The following is a 14,141-nucleotide window of genomic DNA, read 5'->3' as shown; positions in this document are numbered from 1 at the left end:
TGCTGGGTCACAAAAGGACAGCAAAGGAAACACCCAATATTCTAACTCACCCGGGGACAGCTAGAGTCTTGGGGAAACCCTCAGGTTTCCTGTATTTTGTTACCGAGCAACACCTCAGAACCTGCACATCAAGACTTTTAATAAGGATTAATGAAGCTAAACTATTTAGCATTATGTAAGTTAATGGATGCAGGCCTAATAAAAACTAATTTTATTTCAAGCCACTGTAATGAACTAAAGCAAGAGCTTAAGAGGAATTTAATACTTACACCAATTTTGTCTGTACAGGTTATCCATGATTTGGGACCACAGCTGAGCCCAAAATTTCTGTTGCTAAGTGAGACAATTGTTAAGTGATTTTTGCCTTATTTTACAACCTTTCCTGAAACAGTTGTTGAGTGAATCATGGCAGTTGTTATCAACATGGTTGTTAACAGAAATAGAGCACAACAATAATGAAAACTGTAAACTTGAATGCATTGGGTCAATATAAAAGGGGGGGGGGGAATGACATTGCCATAGGTGTATACTATAGGCCACCCAACCAAACAGAGGAAATAGATGAACTTTTTGCTAGTCAGTTAACTAAGATATGTAGGAAGCACATCACAATAGTAATGGGGGACTTTAACTACCCTGACATCAACTGGGAGACAAACTCCACACCAAGTAGAAGATCAAACAGATTCCTGACAAACCTAGCAGACAACTTTCTCTCCCAAAAAGTAGAGAAGGGAACTAGGGGATTAGCCATTTTGGATCTAATTCTCACTAGCAGAGATTAAATGATAGAAGGTGTTGAAGCCACAGGAACCTTGGGAGGAAGTGATCATGCAATATTGGAATTTAACATTATGGAAGCACAAGCAGTAGAATACAATCAAATTAGAGTCCTAGACTTTAAGAGAGCTAATTTCAATAAACTTAGAGAGGGCTTGGGAAGGATTCCATGGATGGGAATCCTCAAGGGGAAAACAACTCAAGAAGCTTGGGAAATTTTGAAAAGTGAAATAATAAAACCCCAGTCTAGCACAATACCAACGAAGAAGAAAAATAACAGCTCTCAAAAGAAACCAGCGTGGCTGCATAAAGAACTCTCTGACAAATTGAAAGATAAAAAGGACAAGCATAGAAAGTGGAAAGGGGCACATAACTAAGTCAGAATATCAACAAATAGCCTGAGCCTGCAAAGATGAAGTGAGGAAAGCTAAGGCTCAAAAGGAACTAAGGCTTGCGACCAAAGTCAACAATAACAAAAAAAAGCTTCTTTCAACATGTAAAAAAACAAGAAAAAAGTAAAGGAAATGATTGGTCCATTAGTGGATCCAGGAAATTACAGACCTATCAGCCTGACCTCAATACCTGGGAAGATTCTGGAAAAGATAATCAAACAATGAATCAGCGAGCACCTAGAGGCAAACAAAGTCATTACTAAAAGCCAACATGGTTTTGTCAAAAACAGATCATGCCAGACAAATCTTATTGCATTCTTTGACCAAGTGACAAAATTAGTGGATCAGAGGAATCTGTGGATATAGTTTACTTGGACTTCAGTAAGGCATTTGATAAAGTAGATCACAACCTTCTACTTGATAAGATAGAAAAATGCAGGTTAGACAGAATCACCACCAGATGGATTCATAGCTGGCTGAACGGCCGTACTCAGTGTGTGGTCCTCAATGGAACCGCATCTACATGGAGGGAAGTATGTAGTGGGGTGCCCCAGGGCTCTGTTCTGGGCCCAGTGCTCTTCAACATCTTCATCAACGATTTGGACGAAGGGATAAATGGGGGAACTCATCAAATTTGCAGAGGACACCAAGCTGGCAGGAATAGCCAATACTCCACAAGATAGGCTTAAGATACAGGAAGATCTGGACAGACCTGAACACTGGGCGCTATCTAACAAAATGAAATTCAATGGTGAAAAAAGTAAGGTTCTACATTTACGCAAGAAAAACCAAATGTACAGGTATAGTATAGGGCAGGGGTAGGCAACCTTGGCTCTTTTATGACTTGTGGACTTCAACTCCCAGAATTCCTGAGTCAGCCATGTTGAGGGGAAAGGGAAAGGTTTCCATGCTTAGCCACGCTGGCTCAGGAATTCTGGGAGTTGAAGTCCACGAGTCATAAAAGAGCCAAGGTTGCCTACCCTTGGTATAGGGGGGGTACCTTGCTCAATAGTAGTAACTGTGAGAGGGATCTCGGAGTCCTAGTGATCAATCACTTAAATATGAGCCAGCAGTGTGCTGCAGCTGCCAAAAAAGCCAACACAGTGCTAGGCTGCATTAACAGAGGGATAGAATCAAGATCACGTGAAGTATTAATACCACTTTACAATGCCTTGGTAAGGCCACACTTGGAATACTGCATCCAGTTTTGGTCACCACGATGTAAAAGAAATGTTGAGACTCTAGAAAGAGTACAGAGAAGAGCAACAAAGATGATTAGGGGTCTGGAGACTAAAACATATAAGGAACGGCTGCTGGAATTGGGTGTGTCTAGTTTAATGAAGAGAAGGACAAGGGGGGGACATGATAGCAGTGTTTCAATATTTCAGGGTCTGCCACAAAGAGGAGGGACTCAGGCTATTCTCCAAAGCACCCAAAGGCAGGACAAGAAGCAATGGATGGAAACTAATCAAGGAGAGAAGCAACTATTTGAAAACAAATAAAATATTTTTGGAAGAAAATTGCTGTTTAGACAGAACTTTGCCTGGTAAATATAATTCTTTATTGGCCAAATGTGATTGGAAACTCAAGGAATTTGTCTCCAGTGCATACGTTGTCAGTGTACATACAAGCAACAAGTGATAAACCATGATTATAATAATTAAAAATATTAATCCTAAAATACAACACTCCGTGATGGTCGTAGGATATTAAATAAGCAATCAACATACACTAGAAGGGAAGGAAGGGGTTAATACAGCAGCTACAGGTAGTCCTTGACTTACAACAGTCCATTTAGTGACCATTCAAAGTTATAATGGCACTGAAAAAAAGTGATTTATGACTTTTATTTGTTTTCATTTATTTATACGTATCCCACCTTTATTATTTTTACAAATAACTCACGGTGGGGAACACATTCAATACATTTTCCCCTCCTAACTTCTTCCTCCCCTTCATGGATTACTGCCTTGTCGTGGCGAAGGGGCTTGTGTAATTCAATGAAGCTATGAGCTATGCCGTTCAGGGCCACCCAAGATACTCCCATATTACACCTCTGCTCCGTGAACTGCATTGGCTTCCGGTTACCTTCCGGGTGAGATTCAAGATACTGGTAATGACCTACAAAGCCCTACATGGCATGGGTCCGGAATACCTTAGGGAGCACCTGCGGCCGGCATCAACTTCCCTCCGCCCAGTGCGCTCCCACAGAGAGGGCCTCCTTAGGGTGCCACCAGGTCGGAAAATGACATCTGGTGGCTCCCAGGGAGAGGGCGTTCTCTGTGGGTGCGCCTGACCTTTCGAACCATTTACCGGTTGAGCTCTGGATGGCTCCCGACCTTCGCTCCTTCCGACGTGATCTAAAAACCTATTTGTTTGAACAAGCCGGCCTGGTCTGATGGGTTTGGGTTTTAATTATTGTTTTAATATAATTTATTTTTACATTTGGGCACTAAGGTTTAATTTGTTTTTAATTTTGTATTTTGGTTATTTTGGTATTTATGGCCCTGTTCACCGCCCTGAGTCCTTCGGGAGAAGGGCGGTATACAAATTAAATTAAATAAATAAATAAATAAATAATTCATAAGATATAAACAACAAGTACTAAAAGTAGAAAGATGAACGAATCAAAAGATGAGAAGACAGGAAGGATAATAGCAATACAGCCCTACTACATGGCTAGATAACTTTAGGCATAAGACAGTCCTGTGGTAATGAGGTGTTTAGCAGAGTGATGACATGCGGGAAAGCTATCTTTCTACTTCATACTGATGAACTTCTATCCCCTTCTAATCCCTGCAACAGATTCCTGGAATTGTTGCTTCAAATTCTGAAATAATATTCAAGTCTCTAAGCTGATTGGGATGCGGTGGCTCAGTGGGTTAGGACGCTGAGCTTGTCGATCAGATGGTCAGCAGTTTGACAGGTCGAATCCCGAGTGCCGCGTAACAGAGTGAGCACCTGTTATTTGTCCCAGCTTCTGCCAACCTAGCAGTTCGAAAGCACGTAAAAATGCAAGTAGAAAAATAGGGACCACTACGGTGGGAAGGTAACAGTGTTCCGTGCGCCTTTGGCAACTAGTCATGCTGGCCACATGACCACAGAGACGTCCTCAGACAAGCGCTAGCTCTTCAGCTTTGAAACGGAGATGAGCACCGGCCCCTAGAGTTGGAAATGACTAGCACACATGTGCAGGGGAACCTTTACCTAAGCTGATTACCTTAATAAACGTGACCTTTTGCCTAGTTCTCAGGAACAATAAGACTCGCTGAACCTGTTTGACGGGATTATATATATTACTCCCAAACCTGCCTCAGAGGCTTCCCAAAATTAAAATGGAATACTCCTGAAGGTTTAAACAATACTCAAAATCTCATTCCAATGATCTCTACTGAATATCAGTGTCTAGCACACTGTTTATTTATGGAAATCTCTCTGGTTTTCACATATCAAAAATATCAATATAGAACAGATTTATTTGAAATCCCTCCCCACTCCGGGGAAAAAAAATAGGCTGGAATGAAAAAAAACGCTTGGTGCCAAATGAAGTGTCAGGAAGCACTCGTTGCAGTTTTTAATGGTGATTCATGGCTAGGAGGCGAAGACTTCTCCCTACACATGATATTTTGTGAGAGTATCCATGACATCCTCATGTTTCACATTCTGTATATATTTTTACCCCTTCATGGATTACTGCCTTGTCGTGGCGAAGGGGCTTGCGTAATTCAATGAAGCTATGAGCTATGCCATGCAGGGCCACCCAAGACGGAAAGGTCATAGCAGAGAGTTCTGACAAAACGTGATCCACTGGAGAAGGAAATGGCAAACCACTCCAGTATCTTTGCCATGAAAACCCCATGGACAGTACCAAAAGGCAAAACGATATGATGCTGGAAGATGAGCCCCTCAGGTCGGAAGGCGTCCAATATGCTACTGGGGAAGAGCAGAGGGCTAGTACTAGTAGCGCCAGAAAGAATGAAGCGACTGGGCCAAAGCCGAAAGGATGCTCAGCTGTGGATATGTCTGGTGGTGAAAGGAAAGTCCGATGCTGTAAAGATTTTTTCTCCATAGGAACCTGGAATGTAAGATCCATGAATCAAGGAAAGCTGGACGTGGTCAAACAAGAGATGACAAGACTGAACATCGACATCTTAGGTATCAGCGAACTAAAATGGACAGGAATGGGTAAATTTAATTCAGATGACCATCAGGTATACTACTGCGGGCAAGAATTCCTCAGAAGAAATGGAGTAGCCTTCATAGTCAATAAAAGAGTAGGAAAAGCAATACTGGGATACAATCCTCAAAATGACAGAATGATCTCAGTTCGAATCCAAGGCAAACCATTCAATATCACAGTGGTCCAAGTCTATGCCCCAACCACCAGTGCTGAAGAGGATGAAATTGACCGGTTCTATGAAGCCCTACAGCACCTTATACAACTAACACAAAAAAATGATGTCCTTATCATCATGGGGGATTGGAATGCTAAAGTAGGAAGCCAAAAGATAACCGGAATAACAGGCAAGTTTGGCCTTGGAGTACAAAATGAAGCAGGGCACAGGCTGATAGAATTTTGTCAAGAGAATATGATGGTCATAGCAAACACTCTTTTCCAACAACCCAAGAGACGGCTCTACACATGGACATCACCAGACAGTCAACACAGAAATCAGATTGACTATGTGCTCTGCAGCCAAAGATGGAGAAGCTCTATACAGTCAGTAAAAACAAGACCAGGAGCTGACTGTGGCTCAGACCATGAGCTTCTCGTTGCAAAGTTTAGGCTTAAACTGAAGAAAGTAGGGAAAAGCGCTAGGCCAGTCAGGTATGAATTAAATCATATCCCTGTTGAATATATAGTAGAGGTGACAAGTAGATTTAAGGAATTAGATCTGATAGACAGGGTGCCTGAAGAACTATGGATAGAGGTTCGCAACATTGTACAAGAGGTAGCAACCAAAACCATCCCAAAGAAAAAGAAATGCAAGAAAGCAAAATGGCTGTCTGAGGAAGCTTTGCAAATAGCTGAGGAAAGGAGGGAAGCGAAAGGCAAGGGAGAAAAAGAAAGATACGCCCAATTGAATGCAGAATTTTAGAGAATAGCTAGAAGAGATAAGAATGCCTTCGTAAATGAACAGTGCAAAGAAATAGAAGAAAACAATACAACAGGGAGGACCAGAGATCTTTTCAAGAAAATTGGAGAGATGAAGGGAAAGTTCAATGCAAAAATGGGCATGATAACGGACCAAAATGGCAGGGACCTAACAGAGGCAGAAGAGATTAAGAAGAGATGGCAAAATTACACAGAACTATTCAAGAATGAGCTTAACGTCCCTGATAATCACAATGAGGTGGTCACTGACCTCGAGCCAGACATCCTAGAATGTGAAGTGAAGTGGGCCTTAGAAAAGCTGAGCAACAACAAAGCTAGTGGAGGTGACAGTATTCCAGCTGAGCTATTCAAAATCTTAAAAGACGATGCAGTAAAAGTGCTACACTCAATTTGCCAGCAAATTTGGAAAACTCAACAGTGGCCACAGGATTGGAAAAGATCAGTTTACATTCCAATTCCAAAGAAAGGCAGTGCCAAAGAATGTTCAAACTATCGCACCATTGCACTCATTTCTCATGCTAGTAAAGTTATGCTTAAAATCCTACAAGCTAGACTTCAGCAGTATGTGGATCGAGAACTACCAGAAGTACAGGCAGGATTTCGAAGAGGCAGAGGAACTAGAGATCAAATTGCCAACATACGCTGGATCATGGAGAAAGCTAGAGAGTTCCAGAAAAACATCTACTTCTGCTTCATTGACTATGCTAAAGCTTTTGATTGTGTGGATCATAACAAACTGTGGCAAGTCCTTAAAGAGATGGGCGTACCAGACCATCTTATCTCTCTCTTGAGAAACCTATATGTAGGTCAAGAAGCAACAGTGAGAACTGGTCACGGAACCACTGATTGGTTCAAAATTGGAAAAGGAGTCCGGCAAGGCTGTATACTGTCACCTTGCCTATTTAACCTATATGCAGAGCACATCATGTTGTTGCTATTGGAGTTTTATATATTGTACAACCAATATTTTAGTTTACTGTATTTTTCAAATCTCCTCTATGAGCTAGCTTGAATGCTTAGGAAGCCAGAGAAAGAAACAATCCAATTGCATCAAAAATTTGCATAATGGTGAGGCTTTAATGATCCACAGCCTTGCCGTTCTGACGTTGTCCTGAGCAGAGATGTAATAACAAGCCCATTTGGTATGATTATCATTTGCATCATTATTGTGACTCTTTTTGAAGACAGGTTTCCCCAGAGAGACATCAAGCCTGATGCCCTCTGGATATGTCCTGGACCAGTATACATTCAGCTGCTCCATTTTATATCTAGTTTAGGAATTAAGAACTGTGTTAGTGTATTCAGCATTTATAGGGTTAATACAACATTTTTTAGTAGCATCTATGTAAGAACATGTAGCATTTGCAGGGTTAAATGTTATTTCCTCAACAGATGCCTTATGGGAATTGTAGTCTAGTTGTATAGTAAATACCATGCTTTCTAGTTAAGTGGGTGGAGCTTTCATAGTTTATGGCAGGACTTCCTGCCTTTGTCTTGTTTCTATCTCTCTGGATGAACCCTGGCATGGCTGGGGACATGTAACTTTGCACAGGATGGAAAGATCATCATTTTTTTACCTAATGAGATGGATTCAAATTACAATCTTGCATTTTGGATGGACCAGTGTTGTAATTGTGAGTTATTGACATTGGACGCATGAAATAAAGTAGTTTGTTTAATCCCATTTCATTTGAGTTTATTCTGGCTGTTTCAAGAGGGATCAGCATTCACATATCTAGGCGAAACAGAACAGGATATATTGTTTATAAGGTAAAGATAAAGGTTCCCCCGCACATTCGTGCTAGTCGTTTCCGACTCTAGGGGCCGGTGCTCATCTACGTTTCAAAGCCGAAGAGCCAGCGCTTGTCCGAGGACGTCTCCGTGGTCATGTGGCCGGCATGACTAGACGCCAAAGGCGCACGGAGCGCTGTTACCTTCTCACCGTAGTGGTCCCTATTTTTCTACTTGCATTTTTACGTGCTTTCGAACTGCTAGGTTGGCAGAAGCTGGGACGAGTAACAGGCGCTCACTGTTACGCGGCACTTGGGATTCGACCCACCAAACTGCCGACCTTCCGATCAACAAGCTCAGCGTCCTAACCCACTGAGCCACCGCGTCCCATATATTGTTTATAGGTCCCATGTATTTCCCAACTTTCTGGATTGGTCAACAGAAAATTAGAGAGCCTAGGGGAGGCAATCTAAAGCAACACTGGAGACTGAAATTGAAACCAATTTTTCTTCCCACTCCTGCAGATAACTAATGATAAGGCTTTCCAGTTTCTTTGCAGGGTAACCAAAATGGTACAGTTATGGGTAATCATTTGTCTAATTGACTAATATTTGCATATCAAAGCTAAGAACATTTTGAAATGGAGATTCCAGGTTCCACTGAAAATTGTTTCACCAAAAGAACTGCAATCTTATTTTATTTGGAGTATGGACTAACTTTCAGAGTTGTGAAAAATGCCATTGTCTAGGTATGGCATGTAGGTGCCATGCCAAAAAGCTTTGGATGGCACTTAAAACAGTGCATTGACAAAATTTCCATATGTCAATTACAAATTATGCTGATATATTATGATATCCTGGGTTCTTAGGAACAATTTGATACAAATGAAGGCCAACACCAGCTAAAGAGCTGACTGCTGTGATTTCACATTGTTATATATAGCAATAAGGTGGATAAAAATGCCAAATCAAATCTATACATCTGGCTGACTGTGAGACAAACCATCATCATCATCATCATCATCATATCACTTGAATACCATCAGCATTGACAAAACCACCATTGATCAACTACAAAAGGCAATTTTATTTAGAACATTGTATCCTATGATTGGTCCACTAGTGGGAGAAAGTGGCAAGAAGGGGACAAGCAACAGGGAGAAAGCAGAACTACTCAACTCGTTTTTTGCATTCGTATTTACACAAAGCAGATGATACCACTCTAATGGCAGAAAGTGAAGAAGAACTAAAGAGCCTCGTGTTGCGGGTGAAGAAGGAGAGTGCAAACGTTGGGTTGAAACTTAACATTAAGAAAACCAAGATCATGGCATCCGGCCCTCTCAATTCCTGGCAAATATTTTTATTTTATTTTTTATTTTTTTAATTTTAATTCCATTTATATCCCGCCCTTCTCTGAAGACTCAGGGCGGCTTACAAGCTTAGCAGTAGCCTTCATTCTATGTATATGCCTGCTTATTAGGGCTTTCACACACACCCCAGCGGCACTATTACAAAGTCAGCTTAATTGCCCCCAACAATCTGGGTCCTCATTTTACCTACCTCGGAAGGATGGAAGGCTGAGTCAACCTTGAACCTGGTGGGATGCAAACCTGCACTAATTGCAGGCAGCTGGTGTTACTTAAGGAGGCATTAGCCCACTGCTCCACTAATAATAGTAATAGTAATAGATGGGAAAGAAATGGAGGTAGTGACAGATTTTATTTTCCTGGGCTCCAAGATCACTGCAGATGGGGACTGTAGCCAAGAAATTAAAAGATGCTTGCTCCTGGGGAGGAAAGCCATGGCAAATCTAGACAGCACACTAAAAAGCAGAGACATCACCCTGTCAACAAAAGTGTGTATAGTCAAGGCTATGGTCTTCCCAGTTGCAATGTATGGCAGTGAAAGTTGGACCATAAAAAAGGCTGAGCGCCAAAGAATTGAGGCTTTTGAGCTATGGTGCTGGAGAAGACTCCTGCGAGTCCCTTGGACTGCAAGGCGATCAAACCGGTCAGTCCTAGAGGAGATCAACCCTGACTGCTCTTTAGATGCTCTTCAGATCCTGAAGCTAAAACTCAAATCCTTTGGCCACCTAATGAGAAGGAAGGACTCACTGGAGAAGAGCCTAATGCTGGGAAAGATTGAGGGCAATAGAAGAAGGGGACGACAGAGATTGAGGTGGCTGGATGGAGTCACTGAAGCAGTAGGCGTGAGCCTAAATGGACTCCAGAAGATGGTAGAGGACAGGAAGGCCTGGAGGAACGTTGTCCATGGGTTCGCGATGGGTCAGACACGACTTCTCAGCTAACAACAAATTTACAGAAAGAGAAAAAACAGTCCAACTTATCAAAAAACAGTACCATAAAAACAGATTAGAAACACAAGTTAAAATAGACAAGAAGATGGTAAGTGAGCACCTGTCCATCCTAGATGATTTCAAGTCACCAGGACCAGATGGACTACACCCCAAGGTTCTGAAGGAACTGGAAGATGTGATCTCAGAACCACTGAACTATATTTTTTCAAAGATCCTGGAGCACTGGGGAACTACCAGAGAACTGGAAAAGAGCTGATATAGTTTCCACCTTCAAAAAAGTAAAAAAAAAATGGATCCAGGAAATTACAGAACTATCAGCCTGACCTCAATACCTGGGAAGATTCTGGAAAAGATAATCAAGCAACAAATCAGTGAACACCTAGAGGCAAACAAAGTCATTACCAAAAGCCAACATGGGTTTATCAAAAACAGATCATGCCAGACAAATCTTATTGCATTCTTTGACCTGGTGACAAAATTAGTGGACCAGAGGAATGCTGTGGATATAATTTCCTTGGACATCAGTAAGGCATTTGATAAAGTAGACCACAACCTACTACTTGATAAGGTAGAAAAATGTGGGTTAGACAACATCACCACCAAATGGATTCATAGCTGGCTGACCAGCCGTACTCAGCGTGTGGTCCTCAATGGAACTGCATCTACATGGAGTGAAGTGTGTAACGGGGTGCCCCAGGGCTCTGTTCTGGGCCCAGTGCTCTTCAACATCTTCATCAATGATTTGGATGAGGGGATAGATTTGCAGACGACACCAAGGTGGCAGGAATAGCCAACACTCCACAAGATAGGCTTAAGATACAGGAGGATCTGGACAGACTTATCATTGGGAGCTATCTAACAAAATGAGATTCAATGGTGAAAAAAGTAAGGTTCTACATTTATTTATTTATTTATTTATTTATTTTAATTCCATTTATATCCCGCCCTTCTCCGAAGACTCAGGGCGGCTTACAAGCTTAGCAGTAGCCTTCATTCTATGTATATGCCTGCTTATTAGGGCTTTCGCCCCTCCCCAAGCGGCATTATTACAAAGTCAGCTTAATTGCCCCCAACAATCTGGGTCCTCATTTTACCTACCTCAGAAGGATGGAAGGCTGAGTCAACCTTGAGCCTGGTGGGACTCGAACCTGCACTAATTGCAGGCAGCTGGTGTTACTTAAGGAGGCATTAGCCCACTGCTCCACCAAGGCTCCTTAGGCAAGAAAAACCAAATGCACAAGTATAGTATGGTGGTACCTTGCTCAATAGTAGCAACTGTGAAAGGGATCTCGGAGTCCTAGTGGACAATCACTTCAATATGAGCCAGCAGTGTGCTGCAGCTGCTGTTCTTCATGTTTAAGCCTCCAACCACCTAATCATCTTTTTTGCTCTTCTCTACTCTCTTTCTAAAGCAGACATGTCAAACTCCTGACGTCACGTGATGTCACGAGACGTATTGGGACTGTTTTGCCATTGCCGGCAATGGGGTAGGCATGGCTTCTGGCAGTTTGACACCCCTGTTCTAGAGTCTCAACATCTTTTTTTAAAGATATTTTATTAATTTTTTAATTAGAAGTCTTTCGTGCTTAGTAAACATGTTGTCTGGGTCCACATATTTAACTTAATAAGAATACATCTTTCTTTCCTACTCTCTACTCTGTTTTTCTAGCCATTTGTAAAAAATATCCCATGTTTCAAAGTATTTTGTATCTTCTTTCCCTTTCATTTTCAATGTAAGCCTGCCCATTTCTGCACAGTCCAGAATTTTCTAAATTATGTCTTCTTCACCTGGTGTTGCAAATGTAATTCTTGCTACTGTTGGTACATGTAGTATTAAATATACACATTCTTTATCATAGTTTTCTGAGGTTATACCTAAAAGAAATAGTACCGGCTTAAAATCTACATAACATTTCCTCTAGCCACATATGTATTTTCAACCAGAATTATTTTTTTTTGCTTTAGGGCATGTCCACCAAATGTGGTAGTACATGCCTGGCTTTTGCCTACATTTCTAACAATTGCTAAACGTGTCAACATCTTTTCTTTATATCGTGGCGGCCAAAACTGCATGCAGTATTCCAAGTGTGGTCTTTGCAAGGCATTATTTATTTATTTTATTTTTAATTCCATTTATATCCCGCCCTTCTCCGAAGACTCAGGGCGGCTTACAAGCTTAGCAGTAGCCTTCATTCTATGTATATGCCTGCTTATTAGGGCTTTCACACACACACACCCAAGCGGCATTATTACAAAGTCAGCTTAATTGCCCCCAACAATCTGGGTCCTCATTTTACCTACCTCGGAAGGATGGAAGGCTGAGTCAACCTTGAGCCTGGTGGGATGCGAACCTTGGAATACTGCATCCAGTTTTGGATGTCCACAAACTTATGACTGTTGCAGAGCCTCCAGTCACATGATAAAAAAAAACAGGACTTTCCCACATTTACAACAAGCCTCCAGCCATAGTCCCAGCTGACCTTTTTCCCCAATTCTCCCTGGTGTGATTTTGCCCTGCTATGCTGGGATGGTTGCAGCTGGATTTTCAAGCTGGGGCCGCTATAGTGCAGCACTTGAGGCAGTACCCTTTAGTGGCAGTGCTGGAACTGGAGCTGAAGTAGATGCTCAGGGCAGACTGGAGGCCCTGGGCCTCTGCTTCAGTCCTAGCACTGCCACCGTTGCCCAGGAATACCACTGTACAGAGCAGCCTGAAAGAGCAGAGATGGGTGGAAGGAGCTGAAGAGAAGACGCTTCCATACCTCGGAAGAACCGAGGCAAAGAAAGGAACCGCTTTCCTTAGTGACAAAATTGCTGGTCCCAATGGTGTTCCTTAAGCAATGACTGACCTGTACTTGCTCCCTAGAGCAGGGGTAGGCCACCTTGGCTCTTTTATGACTGGTGGACTTCAACTCCCAGAATTCCTGAGCCAGCATGGCTCAGCTTGGAAACCTCTCCCTTTCCCCTCAGCTTGGCTGGCTCAGGAATTCTGGGAGTTGAAGTCCACCAGTCATGAAGGGGCCTAGGCCAGGGGTAGGCAACCTTGGCTCTTTTATGACTCGTGGACTTCAACTCCCAGAATTCCTGAGCCACCATGGCTCAGGAATTTTGGGAGTTGAAGTCCACGAGTCATGAAGGGGCCTAGGCCTAGGCCAGGGGTAGGCAACCTTGGCTCTTTTATGACTCGTGGACTTCAACTCCCAGAATTCCTGAGCCACCATGGCTCAGCTTGGAAACCTCTCCCTTTCCCCTCAGCATGACTGGCTCAGGGATTCTGGGAGTTGAAGTCCATGAGTCATAAAAGAGCCAAGGTTGCCTACCCCTGTCCTAGAGTAAATCACACTAGACTAGAGCACGTCTCCAGCTCATAGCACACCGAAGGAGGCTATCTGATTCACTTGACTACGTCTTTACATCTCCGAGCAACTAAATGGGAGCGTCTCACACTGGAGGAGACTCCATCTGGCTTTACTGAATTGTCTTTCTGGGTACCCTGAACCACCACTGAATGTGGCTCACACTGGAGAGATACTCTGCTCCCTCCCCCCCTCACCTGGTTTTCCCAGAATGCTTATTTTACTCTCCCGCAATTCATTTGTCAGTGGCCAAGTCATCTTTTCGGAAGGTGAAAGGAGTAATTCCAAAAGAGTAATTCACACTGCCCTTGACAAACATGCGCCAGACCAGCGTTTTCAAAGAGAAAAATCTGAATAATGCTCCAGGAACACACTGGAGTATCCCAGGACCGTTAACAGGTAGTTTTTGCATATTCTTGTCTTGTACAACTGATTGGAGTCCATAAAGCGATG

Source organism: Vipera berus (assembly GCF_964194415.1).
Source record: "Vipera berus genome assembly, chromosome: 5".
Lineage (NCBI taxonomy): Eukaryota > Metazoa > Chordata > Lepidosauria > Squamata > Viperidae > Vipera > Vipera berus.
This window is presented reverse-complemented; position numbering follows the sequence as displayed.